Genomic DNA, 14,843 nt, shown 5'->3' with positions numbered 1-14,843 from the left:
ACAAAATGACTGACTTGATGCGGTCGTTTAAGACTGGAGAGGACATTGGTTTGTTCCTTGTTCATTTCGAGCGAACGTGCGAGCAGGAGGGGTTTTCTCGGGAAACATGGCCACGGCGCTTGCTCACTTTGTTACCCGCTGAGGCGGCCGACGTAATCGCTCGCCTGAAGAAAGAGGAAGCGGAGGATTTTGATCATGTGAAGTCGAGCCTGCTAAAAAAGTACAGGCTGTCAGCGGAAGCGTTCCGTCGGAAGTTTCGCGAAACTGAGAAAGACAAAAATGAGTCGTATCCGGATTTCGCCTGCAAACTTATGTCAATCATGCAGGAATGGCTCAAAGAGGAGAAGGCCTTTGGTAATCACGAGAAGGTTCTGCAGTGTTTCGGGCTGGAACCGTTTTATAGACGGTTACCGGAGAACGTTCGGTACTGGGTCTTGGACAGGCCAGACGTTAGTACGGTGGCGAGAGCCACCAAGTTAGCAGAGGAGTTTGTGACTCGTCGGGCTCGCGGAGCTAAGGACGGTCAAAAGAGTGAATTCGGTCCGAAGTTTGAGAGGCCGAAGTTCACGCCCATTAGAATAAATTAGGGCAAACGTGGTGCGGACCAGAGTGAAAACGGTCCGACCGAGCGCAAAGAGACGGCGGAAGCCGCACGCAGAAAGAGGTTCGATGCAAGGCAGCCGCGCGCGTGTTATACTTGCCAGAAGCCGGGACACTTTTCGGCGCAGTGTCCCGAAGCGAAAACAAAGCTCGTGCTTTTGTCAGTATGCAGTGGCGACGAGAACATGAAGCTTCTTGAGCCCCGTATATACGAGACCTCGTTGTGAACGGGAAAGAGTGCCGAGTTCGGGATTCTGCGGCGACGATGGATGTGGTTCACCCCTCGTACGTAAAACCCGATATGTTCACGGGCGAGTGCGCGTGGACCAAACAAGCCGTAGAAGCACACAGCGTGTGTTTGCCCGTAGCAAAAGTGTGTATTGAAGGACCTTTCGGCGCACTTGAGACAGAGGCCGCGGTGTCATCTATGCTCCCCCCTCAGTACCCGTACCTCTATTCAAACAGGTCCGATCAACTCTTGCGCGAAAAGGGAATTTTGTTTGGTGAGGCTAGTGTCCAGGCCTTAACTAGATCGAGAGCTCTGGAGCTTGCTGCAAAGGCGGTAGTTGCGGAGGCGACGTTGCCGAACAGTGAAAAAGGGTCGGAGGTACAGCACACTGAGATTGAGAGCATATCTGCACTGGGTAGAAAGGAGCCTGAAACGTTGATGGCATCGGATGTGCTAGAGAGAATGCCGGACACCGAAAAATTAGAGGAACTATCTGCAGACCTGCTCATCGCGCCTACGTCAGAGGGACTTAATAGGTTACTAGAAGTCCGCAGTTGTGATCTGATAGCAGAGCAAAAAAAGGACCGCAGCCTAGAGAATATCCGCTGCAATGTGAGAGTAGGGATCGCCCAGAAATGTGTCCGTTTTGTAGAAAGAAGTGGGATCCTGTACCGCAAGTATCTCGGCCGCAGGGGAGTTGAGTTCGATCAGCTCGTCGTGCCTCAGCGCTATCGTCAGGATTTGTTGCGCGTGTCTCATGGAGGTTCGTGGTACGGGCACCTAGGAGTTAAAAAGACTAAGGAATGTCTTTTGCAAGAATATTATTGGCCGGGGTGTTTTCGTGACGCAGAACTGTTCGTAAGGGCATGTGACACCTGTCAGCGTGTGGGCAAACCTCGGGACAAAGCGCGAGCGCCGTTGAAGTTGGTGCCTATCATTACGTAGCCCTTTAGACGACTCGTTATTGACACAGTAGGACCACTGCCGGTAACGACCTCAGGCTACAAACACATTTTGACTGTGATCAGCCCAGCAACAAAGTTCCCCGATGCCGTACCGCTTAAAGAATTCAGCTCGGTTGAGATTGTTAATGCACTGATTGTTAATGGGCGTGATTCCGGCGCTACCATGAAACCGCCGCTCACGTTATGGCTCTTCATGCAGGTTTTCAACGTGGCTGTCTCGTTACAATGCGATCGTGACTGCCTTCTGCCCAGCATCAACGGATCCTCACCTCCGGGCAATGTTCTAAGTAGTTTAGTGGAACCTTTCAACGCCGATGCCTTCCTCGTCGCTGAAGCGTGTGGTGCCGCTGAATTTGGACAATGTCCGCTGCCAGTCACCCAACATTGGACCGTCGACGAACATTATCTCTTGCTACAAAAGGGGCGTCACAGCAGTCTTCCTCTGGGGCGTGATTCCGGCGCTACCATGACACCGCCGTTCACGTTATGGCTCTTCATGCAGGTTGCTGGAATGCCTCCTTACGGCACCGATGTTTTGTACGTTTTGCCATTTCCGCCCCATGTGATTTTTGCACAAGTGTGTTCACGCTCTTCTTTTATCGAGAATGCAAAGTACTGTCGAAGGCGAGGCTATTTGTTAAAGCGTAGGGCTGTGTTTTTCTTGCTGCTGCTGTTATTGTGCGGAGACGTTGAACTGAATCCAGGTCCTGATAACGACTCTGCTCTTCAACAGCTTCTAGATGGTCAGGCTGATATTAAGCAGAAATTGTTATCCATTGAGGAATACCAGGCTGTGAACAAGGCTGCCATGCAGACTCTTAACACGAGGTTGACAAAACTAGAGATGCAGATTCGCCATCTTGATGAACTGAAGAGCACTGTTGCGAAATGCCAGGAGAATAATCAATTGCAACATGCCGAGCTGCAGAGCCTGAGGGCCAAATTAGATCAGCTAGAGAACAGGAGTCGGCGTTGCAACTTGCTTTTCTTTGGGATTAAAGATACAGATCAGCAAGAATCAAATGAAACAAGTGAAAATCATGTGGAAGAAGTCTGCAGAAAACATATGGGAATTGAAGATTTAAAATTTGAAAAAGCACACCAAATTGGCAAATTTAGCCCAAGTAAAAAGCGACCCATCATTGTAAAGTTTTCGACACATAAGGAAAAGCTAGCAGTCTTTGCAAAATCAAGAACACTCAAGGGTACTTCTGTCAGTATATCTGATGATTACTGCAATAATGTACGAAAGAAACGAAAAATTCTCTGGGAATACGCGAAAGCACATTGTGATGAATCAGATCGTCCGGTCATCAGGTATGATACTTTATGCCTGAAGGATGGAAAGTATATATACGATGAAAATCAAGAGTGTGTGAAGCGGGTCACGTGACTTTAAGCCGATAACTGTCGCTTGTCTTTTTTGGTAGTTAATTGCCGTAACATTAAAAACAAAAAAGATGAATTACTGGGTCTTGTTGAACTGACGAAGCCGTCTGTCGTTCTTCGATGTGAGTAATAGCTACATGGTGGTATTGCTGATAGTGAAGTGCTTCCAAGTAATTACTGCAGCTATAGGAAAGATCGCGACACGCATGGTGGGGGTGTTTTCATCCTGGTAGACGAAACAGTTAATTCCCAGAAACTTGATATCGACGTTGGAACCAGTGAGGCTATTTGGGGCAAAATACGTTTAGAAAATGGTAAATCTATCGCTGTGTGTTCATTTTACCGACCAACGGGAAGTGCATCAGACACCTTAAGCGACTTTTCGTAAGCTGTCGAATCAGTTAAGCATGATTACATGGCCATCGGCGGTGACTTTAATCTACCTGAAATTGATTGGTCCCATTTAGGCATGGTATCAAGTAGCGGTAATAAGGAGACTAAAGCAATGCTTAATATTTGCGCCTCCTTCGCTTTGACGCAAATCGTGACTCAACCAACTCGTGAGAACAACGTTCTAGATCTTTTCTTGACTAATTAACATTCCTGAGGCTGTGCACCCTCCTGTAATCTTGCCCGGGATCAGTGATCACAGTTCAGTCCTGTGCGAAATGAAGCTGAATTACGTCAGAGTTAGTGATGGCGGGCGGCGTCGCATATATAGCTATGGGAAAGCACGTGTCAGTGATATCTGCGCTGCTCTCGAATCCTACTTTCATGTGTTTGAAACACTATCTGAAGCGATGTCAGTTCACGAGTTGTGGAAAATTTTCAAAGAAAAAATTTTAGAGCTGCGTGAAATGTACGTTCCTAGTTTGATCTTGACGTCACGACGAAGCAAAAGCAAGCCTTGGTTTAACAAAACTGTGCGCAGGTTCATATACAAAACACAGGCTGCTTACAGGGCGTATAGAAGGCATCCTTCTATACAGAACAATGAAAAATTAAAATATACAACAAACGCAGCGAAGGTAGCCGTTAAACAAGCAAAAGACTTACTTTTCTTCTTTTCATTTGCGCATAAAAGAGCGTCCTAAAGAATTTTGGCAGTTCATGAACAGAAACGGCAAGGGTCAAGTATCGATTCCATCTCTTGTACATGAAGATTCCATTATCGACGAGAGTATCGATAAAGCTGAGTGCTTCAATGAGTTTTTTTCTTCTGTATTCTCTGCTCCTTCCAGCACCTCTCGTTGAGCTCAATTTTGGTCGTTAATTCTGATAACATGCGTTGTGTCGAGTTTAATCAAAGAGGAATTGAGTCGATACTCAAAGGGCTGAATGCTGCCAGTGCTCCTGGTCCTGACGATCTACCAACTGCTCTTTTCCGTGCATGTGCGTGTGAGTTGTCTGCATATCTGAGAGTCATTTACACAAATTCCTTAGAAGAAGGTGCACTGCCTTCTGACTGGAAGTTAGCCAATGTAGTTCCTGTGCACGAATCTGGCCCTCGAAATGTTTCTAACTATCGTCCCATCTCTTTGACGAGTATTGCTTGTAAAGTTTTGGAACATGTGTTTTTCACTAGCATTATTAATCATATGAATACGCATTCCTTATTAAGCAATCAGCAGCATGGATTTCGTAAAGGCCTTTCTTGTGTAACACAGTTGACTGAACTAATTCATGATCTGACAAGTGCACTTGATGAAGGCTTGTCTGTAGATTGCGTCTTCTTGGATTTCAAGAAGGCATTTGATGTTGTTCCTCATTCTTTTTTGCTTGAAAAATTGTCTTGGCATAACATTGATGAGAGAATGATTGACTGGATACAAGATTACTTGCACTTAAGGAAAGAAAGAGTAGTTATTAATGGAAAATTATCAAGCGAATGCATTGTATCTTCTGGTGTACCTCAAGGATTAGTGCTCGGACCTTTGTTATTTTTGATCTTTATGAATGACATTTGCTCTAATATCTCTTCTCATATTCGTCTGTTTGCAGATGACTGCGCATTGTATAGGGTCGTTGATAGTCCGAATGACTGTGTGCAGTTACAGAATGATTTGAACAGGGTGTCTGATTGGTGTAAGAAATGGGGTATGTTTATTAACTTGCAAAAATCAGTGTATATGGGAGTCACAAAAAAGAAAAAGCCCCATGAATTCTCTTATACAATTAATGGGACACAACTTTCCTCAGTATGAGAATACAAATATCTCGGCGTATTCCTAACCTCAAACCTAAGCTGGAGACGACATGTCGACTATGTAACAGGAAAGACGTGTCGCGTTCTTGGTTTTTTAAAGCGTAACACCAAGCAATTCCCTTTAGAAACAAAAGTTACTTTTCATGACAAACGTTCGCTCGGTTCTCGAATATGCCTGCGCTGTGTGGGACCCTTGTCATAAAACGGATATAGATAAACTTGAGAGAGTACAAAACTTGGGTATCCGATATGTCTTTAACAACTATACCAGGAGCTTTAGCGTTTCGCGTGTAAAAAACTGGCTGGGATGGAAGACGCTTGAAAAACGTAGATATTGTTTGAGGTTAAAATTTTTTCATAGTATTTACTATTCCAATACTGGCATAAACCGTGACCTGTACATCCATTCACCAAACTATATTTCGCTACGCCGTGACCATCGGTTAAAAGTTAATGAAATTAACTGTAAATCAGAGATGTACAAATACGCTTTTTTCCCTAGGCCTATAAAAGATTGGAACCGGCTCTCTGAAGAGGTGGTATTAATTACGTCAGGTGATTTATTCTCTTCATCGCTGTGAATGCTCTTCTTAGGCTGTATTAATATTGCATCATGGTTGCATTTTATGTGCTGCACTTTGTTACCTTTTTTTTTCGTTTGTATGATGTGTTATTCCCCCCATTGTAATGCCACTTGTGGCGCTGTGGGTATTACAATAAACAGTAAACAATGCAATACTGTCCATATTCGCGCGGGTTGGTTTTCCTGCGGAAATCCAGTCAGACCAGGGCACGGTGTTTACAAGCGCTTTGACCACGGCCTTTCTAAAAAGGTTTGGAATAAAGCTTTTACATAGCTCCATGTAGCATCCCCTATCGAACTCCGTTGAGAAGCTCCACTCCGTCATGAAGCGGATATTGAGAGCGTAGTGTTTTGAAAAGAAAACAGACTGGGAGCTATGCTTGCCTGCAGCGATGTTTGCATTGAGAACCGCGCCCCATGAGGCTACGGGGTTTTCGCCAGCAGAGCTAGTGTATGGTCGCACGCTGCGGTCTCCGCTACGCATGCTTCGAGAATCGTGGGAAGGCCGGGGCGACGACCCAGTCGTGGTGGAGTACGTGCTTGGGCTACTCGAACGTTTAAAAAGGGCACAAGAGTTGTCAGGTGAGGCACTGAGAAAAGCCCAGCAGAGGGCCAAGCGACGACGTAATGATTTTACGGACATCGCTGAAAAACAGGCTCGATGTGCAGTGGGAGGGTCCGGCACGGATTGTGCAAAAACTGTCGGACGTTAACTACGTAGTGAACCTACCAGGAAAACGTAAAGTACAGCAGGTTTACCACTGTAATCTGCTCAAACCGTATAGACAACGGGAAGCAGTGTTCTGTATGATGATAAACGCTCCCGAAGAGCTTCCGGTAAAGCTTCCGGGATTGTGTTCAGTGACGAACAGGGAAGGCACTGAACAAGTAATTAGTGACTTGGTATTGAAGGCACCGCTGTCGCCTGAGCAGAAAACCGAGCTGCACGAGCTCTTGCAAGAGTTTCGAGGTCAGTTCTCTGATAGGCCAGGTAGGACTTCTGTGCTTACTCATGACATAGAACTTAACTCGGCAGAGCCGGTACGGTCCAAGGCATACCGGGTGCTGCCGCGCCAGCGCGATATTATGGAAGCTGAGGTAAAGAAAATGCTTGAGCTGGATGTTATTGAGGCTTGTGAGAGTGATTATACCTCCCCTTTGATTTTAGTGGAGGTACCGGGCAAGGACCCTCGTCCTTGCGTCGATTACTGCAAGCTTAATTCCATCACTAAGGATCAAATTTATCCGATTCCGAACATCGAGGAGCGCATCGAGAAAGTTAGTAACGCTCAGTTTATCTCCACACTAGACCTAGTCAGGGGTTACTGCAGGTTCCACTTACAGAGCAGGCTAGTAGATATCCGGCGTTTATTCCACCAATGGAAGCATTCCGTCCTAAAGTTTTAAGTTTTGGTTTGAAGAATGCGCCGTACTGCTTTTCTAGCCTCATGGACAAAGTGTTGCGGGGACAGGAAGAGTTCGCTTTGCCGCATTTAGACGACGTAGCAATATTTTCCGCATCGTGGCCTGAGCATAAGGCACACTTGCGGGCAGTTTTAATCCGCCTGCGCGACGCGAGCTTGACGGTCAAGGCTCCTAAGTGCCAGTTGGCACAGGCGGAGGTTGTCTACCTCGGGCACGTGATTGGCCAGGGCCGTCGCCGTCCTTCTGAAATAAAGGTTGCCGCGATACGAGACTTCCCGCAGCCGCGCACAGACTGATATCCGGTCTTTCTTGGGTGTCGCCGGCTACTATCAGAGGTACATCCCCAGGTATTCTGATATCGCGAGTCCCTTGACGGATGCTCTCAGGAAAACAGAGCTACAAACAGTCGTCTGGGACGAAAAAATGGAAACAGCCTTTAGCACCCTAAAGAGCGCTCTAACGAGTCAGCCTGTGCTACGATCGCCTGACTACTCTAAAGGTTTCGTGGTTCATTGCGATGCTAGTGAGCGGGGCATGGGCGTTGTGCTGTGCTGTACCAGAGAGAAAATGGAGAAGAGGAGCACCCTGTCCTGTATGCTAGACGCAAGCTGACCGGCCGTGAGCAGGCGTACAGCGCCACAGAGAAAGAATGCGCGTGTCTCGTATGGGCCGTTCAGAAATTGTCGTGCTACCTTGCCGGCTCGAGGTTTATCATAGAGACGGATCATTGCCCTCTCCAATGGGTGCAGACAACCTCTTCCAAAAATGGCCGCTCCTGCGCTGGAGCCTCGTATTGCAACAATATTCTTTTGAGGTGCGTTACAAAAAGGGGAGTCTCAACGGTAACGCCGATGGCTTAAGTCGAAGTCCCTAGCGCGGGAATCAGCCTCAAAGTTGCTGCTTACTGGTGTTTTTTTTCCTGATATAGGATTTTGAACATATTGTTTTTGTATTTTTTTGTTTCAAAATGAGATGGGTTTTGCAGTGTAATGTGCAGATTTGTGGACACTGGGTGCTGCTGGACTACTCCCAGGGATTAAATGACTGAATAAGAGGGAAAGAGCCTGGCATTGCTTAGTGTGGATTGTGTCGTGCTTGCTGACTGACCGGTTGGGTTTTCGGCGTAGTTCTAACGCTAGCGGGGAACCGGTCATTTTGAAGTCACGTTGCAGTGCCCTTTGTGAACCTGAACGTGCGAAGGAAGCCTTCGAGGTGCACTGGGCTCAAGAAGCAACGAGAGATGACCTACTCCGGCTAAAAGCAGCCTCGAGCGACATCCCTCCGGACAGCGGATGCAGTCCCCTGTCCATCGGGATCTCCTTCTCTCGGCGGGGCAGTCTGTTACGTTTTGCCTTCGCCGTGAGAAAAAATCCCCGCGGTTGCAGCAGAATGCCGATGAGTCACGAAAGGCACGGGGGGTCAACGCCTGAATTAGCCACGGAAGCGGCGTCAGTCATCCACCCCGCATCCAGCCAGCCAGCTCTGCTGTCCTTAAATACAGAAAGAAGTTAGCTGCCACGTTCGGCAGTACTAGACATTCCAAGGGGCCCGGGTGTCAGCCGGGTCCAGTCATCAAGTTGACAGCAGCACCCGTCTTCCAAGAAGAAGTGGTCAGCGACCGTTTCCCCTACACCGCGCACGTGCGACCCTGCACGTGCGACCACATGAAAAGCGCGGGAACGCGGTTCGAGAACATTCCAGTGTCTGCGCAACGCAGATGGCATCCTTCTCTCTCTCCCCACACTCGTCGGGGGCGTGTTCCTTAATTAAAAAGGTGTGTGATGGGTGCCTCAGTGGACTTTTCAGGACACTCCTTCCTCGACAATCCCGGCCCCCATCTAGGGAGTCCAGGGAAAGAAAACGATATAAAACTCGGCAGCGAGGACGGCGGAGTAGCTTCTCCTCATCAAGCTCCTTGTTATTGAGACTCTCTTACGGAGAGGTTCTCTCAGTTGCTGTTTGTATATATGTAAATTAACTTGTATAAAGTTCTTTTTCTTGTCTTTCCCTTAACCTCGTCTCCGACCTTCCTCATACCCTCTCCGGCACGACCATGCTACCTGAGCCGCAATACCCCTTTGCTGGCTGGTTTAGTTTGTGAGGTTTAACGCCCCAAAGCTGCTCAGGCTATGTGAGATGCCTTGGTCAAGGGCTTTCGAAATTTCGACCACCTGGGGTTCTTTCACCCCATGAGGGCGAATTTTCCGGAGCCCTTCACTTTCCTCTTTAACGGCGCCATGAGGGGTCTTCCCCGTTTCCAAATGCCATACCTCACGAAAAACACTCCCTATACGCCGCTGATATCACCCCCTCGACCAACTCTGGCTCAGACGGTGAGATCCAGAGCTCTCTCTACAGACCTATTGACGCTTCCACATCTTCGTAGATGCGAACGGCCTGACATGCTCCCCAAAAAAATGGGAACTTCTTTTAATCCTTGAGAGGAGAGTGCACCGACCAGCCAACGAAGATATTTTCATGAACTTGACCTCGTCCTTTATTACGCTCGTACCAATGTATTTAAATAATGATTTTTCCCTCGTACCATCGAGGCTTGGAATATACTCCCTTGCTCGTTGTGCACTCTTCCTTTACATGAATTTATTGAAGCAATTGCCACTTATATTAAGCCATTTCATTGACCTCTTAAATTGTAATTAAGTTTTTTTTTCAATTCTTGTGTTTTCTTGTTTGTTCCATTGCATTGCATAACTTATCTTGGATTTTTTGTGTACACCTCCCACTTATGACACTGCTCCGAATGGAGCTGCTGTATGCGAAAATGAATAAATAACTTGTTAGGGGGTTTCTGCGCAAGTAGGACACCGACGGAGTTCACAGCGGGTTACACAATACTGCGAGGTGGTGGTGGTGAAAAACATATTTGGGAAAGTAAGTTTTTTACAGAAAGGTGATTGGGGTAGGACCCTATTGGCGCTTTCCCCTTACAATACTGAGTGGAGCCCCTATTCCGGTGCCCAATTGGCAAGCAACGCCGCCCGCGTCCGTTGAACCAAAGCCTTTTGGCTCTTTAGGTCTTGACAGCCGAGCAGGGCCGCCTCCCAGTCCTCTCTGGTGGGGTTGGAGTTGGGGGGATAGACGGGTTTGATTGACACGCCCAAACCATGTGGAATGTGTCAGCCACCTCTCCACAGAACTGGCACGCGCCATCAAAGGATGTATTGAAATGTTTAAGCACCGCCGGGCACAGTACCGTGTTAGTAAGAATTTTGAAGAGGAGGCGCTCGTCAGCGCGATCCAGACCCTTACAAGGGGCCAGGTAGCGCCGGTGCTGCTCCTTGTAGTAATCGGTGATTTGTTTGAATGTAGGGGCCAGATTGTCTGATTGGGAGTAACAGAAAGATAGCCCGGGGAGAGAGTGCGCGGGCGGCTTGATCGGCCTGTTCGTTTCCATGGAGTCCCTGGTGACCGGGGGCCCAAATCAGGTTGCGTGGAGTTGGATCTTCGCATTGACAGCTATATTCCAGTATGCGCCAGGCAAGCGGGGGAGCGCAGCCCAACCCGTAGTTCCGACAGGACCCTCGCGAGTCGGTGATGATGTGTTTTGACTTGGGATTCGTGAGAGCCAGAGCAATGGCAATCTCCTCCGCGTCTGTTGCGTTGTATGCTTTGAAAGTGAGCCCGTTAACTGTGTTTGTGTTGTGTACGGCTGCGGCTGTGTGCCACCCCCCGTGGTGTGGGCCGGCAACGTCCACGTAATACACGTGTTCTTGGTTACCACAGTATCGCGCCAACGCCTCCGCGCGCGCCTGGCGACGACCGCTATGGTCTTCTCTGGACATGTTGCGGGGAAGGGGTCGGACCCGGAGGGCGCGTCTCCAGGGTTCTGGCACTCTCTCCCTTTCCTCAATGTGGTAGTCATGTTTGATGTGTAGCCGGTCCAAGAGGCAGCGACCGGACGTGGTCTGTGCAAGACGCGTGTATTGGTTGACTAAGTGGACGTCTCGAAGCCCCCGAAATGTGTTCACCACGCTCAAGGCCAGAAGCCTCTGGTTGGACGTGGTGACCGGGAGATCGAGAGCCCGCTTGATGACTTTCCGCAGGATGACCTCCAGTTGGTCATCATCGTGTTTGCGCAGGTGCAAGTAGGTAGTTGAGTAGAGGATTCTACTCGTTACGAAAGCATGGGCAAGCCGCAGTGCATCCTTGCTTCGTAATCCGGCCCGCTTGTTGGAGACCCGGCGGACCATGCGGCCCACCTGGTCTCCCACTGTGCGAAGTTTGGCTAGGGTAGTGTCGACCCTGCGTTAATGGTGTATGAAGAGACCAAGGACGCGGATCTGCTTGGCCTCCCGTATCGGTCCCGAGGGGAGACTGATGCGAAGCGGTGTTGTGTCCCGAGGGGAGGGACGTAAGTGCACAAATTCTGATTTAGCTGGGGCGCACTGGAGTCCGCAGTAGGCCGCGTAGTCGTCGACTGCGGTCGCCGCTGCTTGCAGGCAGGCCTCCATGTGGCCCAGGTTACCTTGCGTGGCCCAGATTGTAATGTCATCCTCATAAGGAGCGTGATGTATCCCGGGCAAAGAAGACAATTTGGAGGGAAGATGAAGCATTGCCAAATTGAAGAGGAGGGGAGACAGGACCGCGCCTTGAGGTGCTCCCCTCGAGCCGATGGTGTATGGCCCGTGTTCCGCATCTTGTATGCGTATATAGGCTTGACGGTCTGTAAGAAATTGTCTTATGTAATGGAATGTTTTGTGGCCAGAGTTGGTGTTACTGAGGTGGTCCAGGATTACTCCATGTTTGACGTTGTCGAATGCGCCTTCAAGATCCAAGGCCAGGACCACCTTGTCGTTGTGGGGACATTCTACAGGATCTAAAATGTCGTGGTGGAGCTGCAGAAGTATATCCTGTGCTGACTTGTGAGGACGAAACCCGAACATAGTGTCCGCGAAAATGTGCTGTGTTTCGAGATAATCGGCGAGTCTGTCACGCACCATCGTCTCCATCAGCTTGCCGACACAAGACGTGAGGGAGATGGGGCGAAGGTTCTCCACATCAATAGGTTTGCCGGCCTTCGGAATGAAGGTCACGAGAGCCGATTTCCAATCGAGAGGGAGAGGAGTCTCTCCGTCCCAAATGCTATTGATGTATTTGAGGAGCGCGGCGTAGGCTGCGTCGGGAAGGTTGGCCAAGAGCTTGACCGTAACCTTGTCGTGCCCGGGTGCAGTGCCCCGCTTCATCTTGCTTAAGGCCGCCCGGAGGTCGTGGAGCCGCAACGGAGCGTCCAGCTTCGTGTTCTCTTCGCCTGCATAGGAGTACGCCGCGGGCCGGGGGTCCTTAGTGGTGCACAGGTATCGATCCCTGAGTGTGTGCCCTAGCTGTGTTGTCGATCCTGTAAAGTTGTGCAATGCCCTATGTAAGTGGCGTTGGGTTTCCGTGCGTGTTTGTACTGGATCGATGAGAGCGCGGAATAGGCGCCACGTGTTGCGGCCAGACATCTGGCGCGCAGCCGCTTTGCACCGGTCCACCCAGTTAGTGTCGGCTAGCTGAGTAGCATATTACGCTTCCTGTTGTGCGAGTTCGGGGATGCGTTTCTTAAGGCGTCTGTTATGTTCCTGTTTCTTCCATAGTTTGTTGAGGCTGCGGCGGGCCTCCCAAAGGTGGAGCAAGTGGTTGTCCACGTCCGTTTGTGTTTCTGTGAGCTGTATCTGCTTTTCGTGTTGTGTGAGTGTAGGCGTGAGCGATTTGGACCATGCGTCGTATCCCGACTGGAGGGGGTCTACGATGGGTAGAGAGGAGCGGAAAGTCGTTCAGTCCGGGACACGAGCTTGTGTTAGTGGGCGTTTCAGGGGACGCATGTAAATGGTTCTATTCATTATACAGTGATTACTACCCAGAGTGTCCTCTGTATTCAGCCAGTCGGCATGGCGTATGTTGCGTGTAAATGTGAGGTCTGGGCAAGTATCTCGTTGAATCGAACTGCCGACACGTGTTGGGTTGGTGGGGTCAGTGTGTAAAGTGAGTCCTAGTGTGGAAAGAAGTTCCGCAAGTTTCCACGTCTGTCCTCCCGGGGGTAACCCCATAGCCTGCTCGGGGCGTTGAAATCCCCGACGATCAAAGGGGATCCCTTCCAGCCACCTGCATAGCTTGGGTGAAAATTTTATTGAACGTGACGTTCTTAAGTTTAGGTGGGCAGTAAATGTATAGAATGTGTACAGGTGGGTCAGACCGCTTTAGGGGCAGCACTGACAACATCGTGTATGGGAAAGGCGGTGTTGTGGGGAGCGTGACCTCCTGCGCAGTATACTGCTTGTGAACAAGTATACATGTCTGCGGGTTGTGTTGAAATGTAGTGTAGTTTGTTAGTTTGGTCCCGGCGCCGGGTTCCTGAAGGGCAACCACGGCAACGAAGAACTCAAAGGTCTCAAGATAGAGGCGGAGATGAGTCCGCTTCGTGCGGTTCTTGAGACCACGGCAGTTCCACTGCTTTAGTGTAAGCGGCTGAGTTGTTCTTGCTCGCGACTTAGGGTTGGGGGCCACGGTCGGAGGCGGAGGGTGGGGTTACGTTGTTAAGACTCCGCAGTCCGCTAGTGCCCGGCGCAGAAGTGCAGGAGTCTTCCGAGAAGTCAAACTCATCGGGAATAACTCTTTAATTTGGAGGGGCAGTTAGCGTCCCTGATGGGCCCTACGCGTTTAAGGACGCGCGGATTGTCTTTTATCCATTTTTGGATAATGTGAGTTACGGCTTGTGTCACCTGTGCGATGACACTCTCCACCTGACGCGCAATGGTATCCTGGATAATTTTGGGGAGGTCAGCCAATTGTGTTTCAATCGCGGTCACCCGGGTCTCCAGGGCCGCAGCGCGACTCTCCACAGGAGTAGGAATCTCCCTGTCTGTGATGTTTTCTTCCTCGCCGCTCGACGCGGGCGGAGTAGGGAATTGGGCTTTGAGCGAGTTAAGCTCGCCGGCTAGTTTTTCGTTTTGAGCTCGCAAGAGGGCGAGCTCGCGCTTGAGTTCCTGCGTCTCGGTGGTGCTGGTGGGGGAGGAAGGAGAAGGGGAAGGAGAGGAGGCGACCCTCGCCCAGCTGCCTACCTTGGGTTGGTTCCAGGCGGCGCCGCCAGATGAAGCGCTGAGAGCTGGGAACTCCGCTGCTCCGGGTGGTCGCGAGCAGAACGGCCAGCAGAGCAGAAGACGGCCAGTCCACCCGAACCGATCTCGTGCAGCCCGGCGGCACTTCGTCTTTCATCGGCGCTTCGTCTTCGTCGGCGCTTATTCAGTAATCTGCCTAAGCGGTATCAGGCGTGGCCATCGTGGTTCGCTAAAGAACCCATACCTTCCATCCAGGCCAACTCAGAAGCCATAAAACGTCTCCTCACCGGCGGACCCTTCCCCGCGGGACCTAGAGAACCTCAAGGCCTGGGAGGACTGGGAGCCCCTGCTGCGCTCGGAGGACCCGGCCGTGCAGACTATCGCCACCGGC

At 49.9% G+C, this 14,843-nt stretch overlaps 1 pseudogene; it reads left to right on the top strand.

Moving 5' to 3' along the window:
• The first annotated feature begins 311 nt into the window (after positions 1–311).
• LOC149325545 (uncharacterized) lies at positions 312–5,188 on the top strand (annotated as a pseudogene).
• Positions 5,189–14,843: the final 9,655 nt, after the last annotated feature.

Source organism: Amblyomma mixtum, chromosome 10, assembly GCF_055824585.1.
Source record: "Amblyomma mixtum isolate Tamu chromosome 10, ASM5582458v1, whole genome shotgun sequence".
In the NCBI taxonomy this organism is placed as follows: Eukaryota; Metazoa; Arthropoda; class Arachnida; order Ixodida; family Ixodidae; genus Amblyomma; species Amblyomma mixtum.
This window is presented reverse-complemented; position numbering and strand designations above follow the sequence as displayed.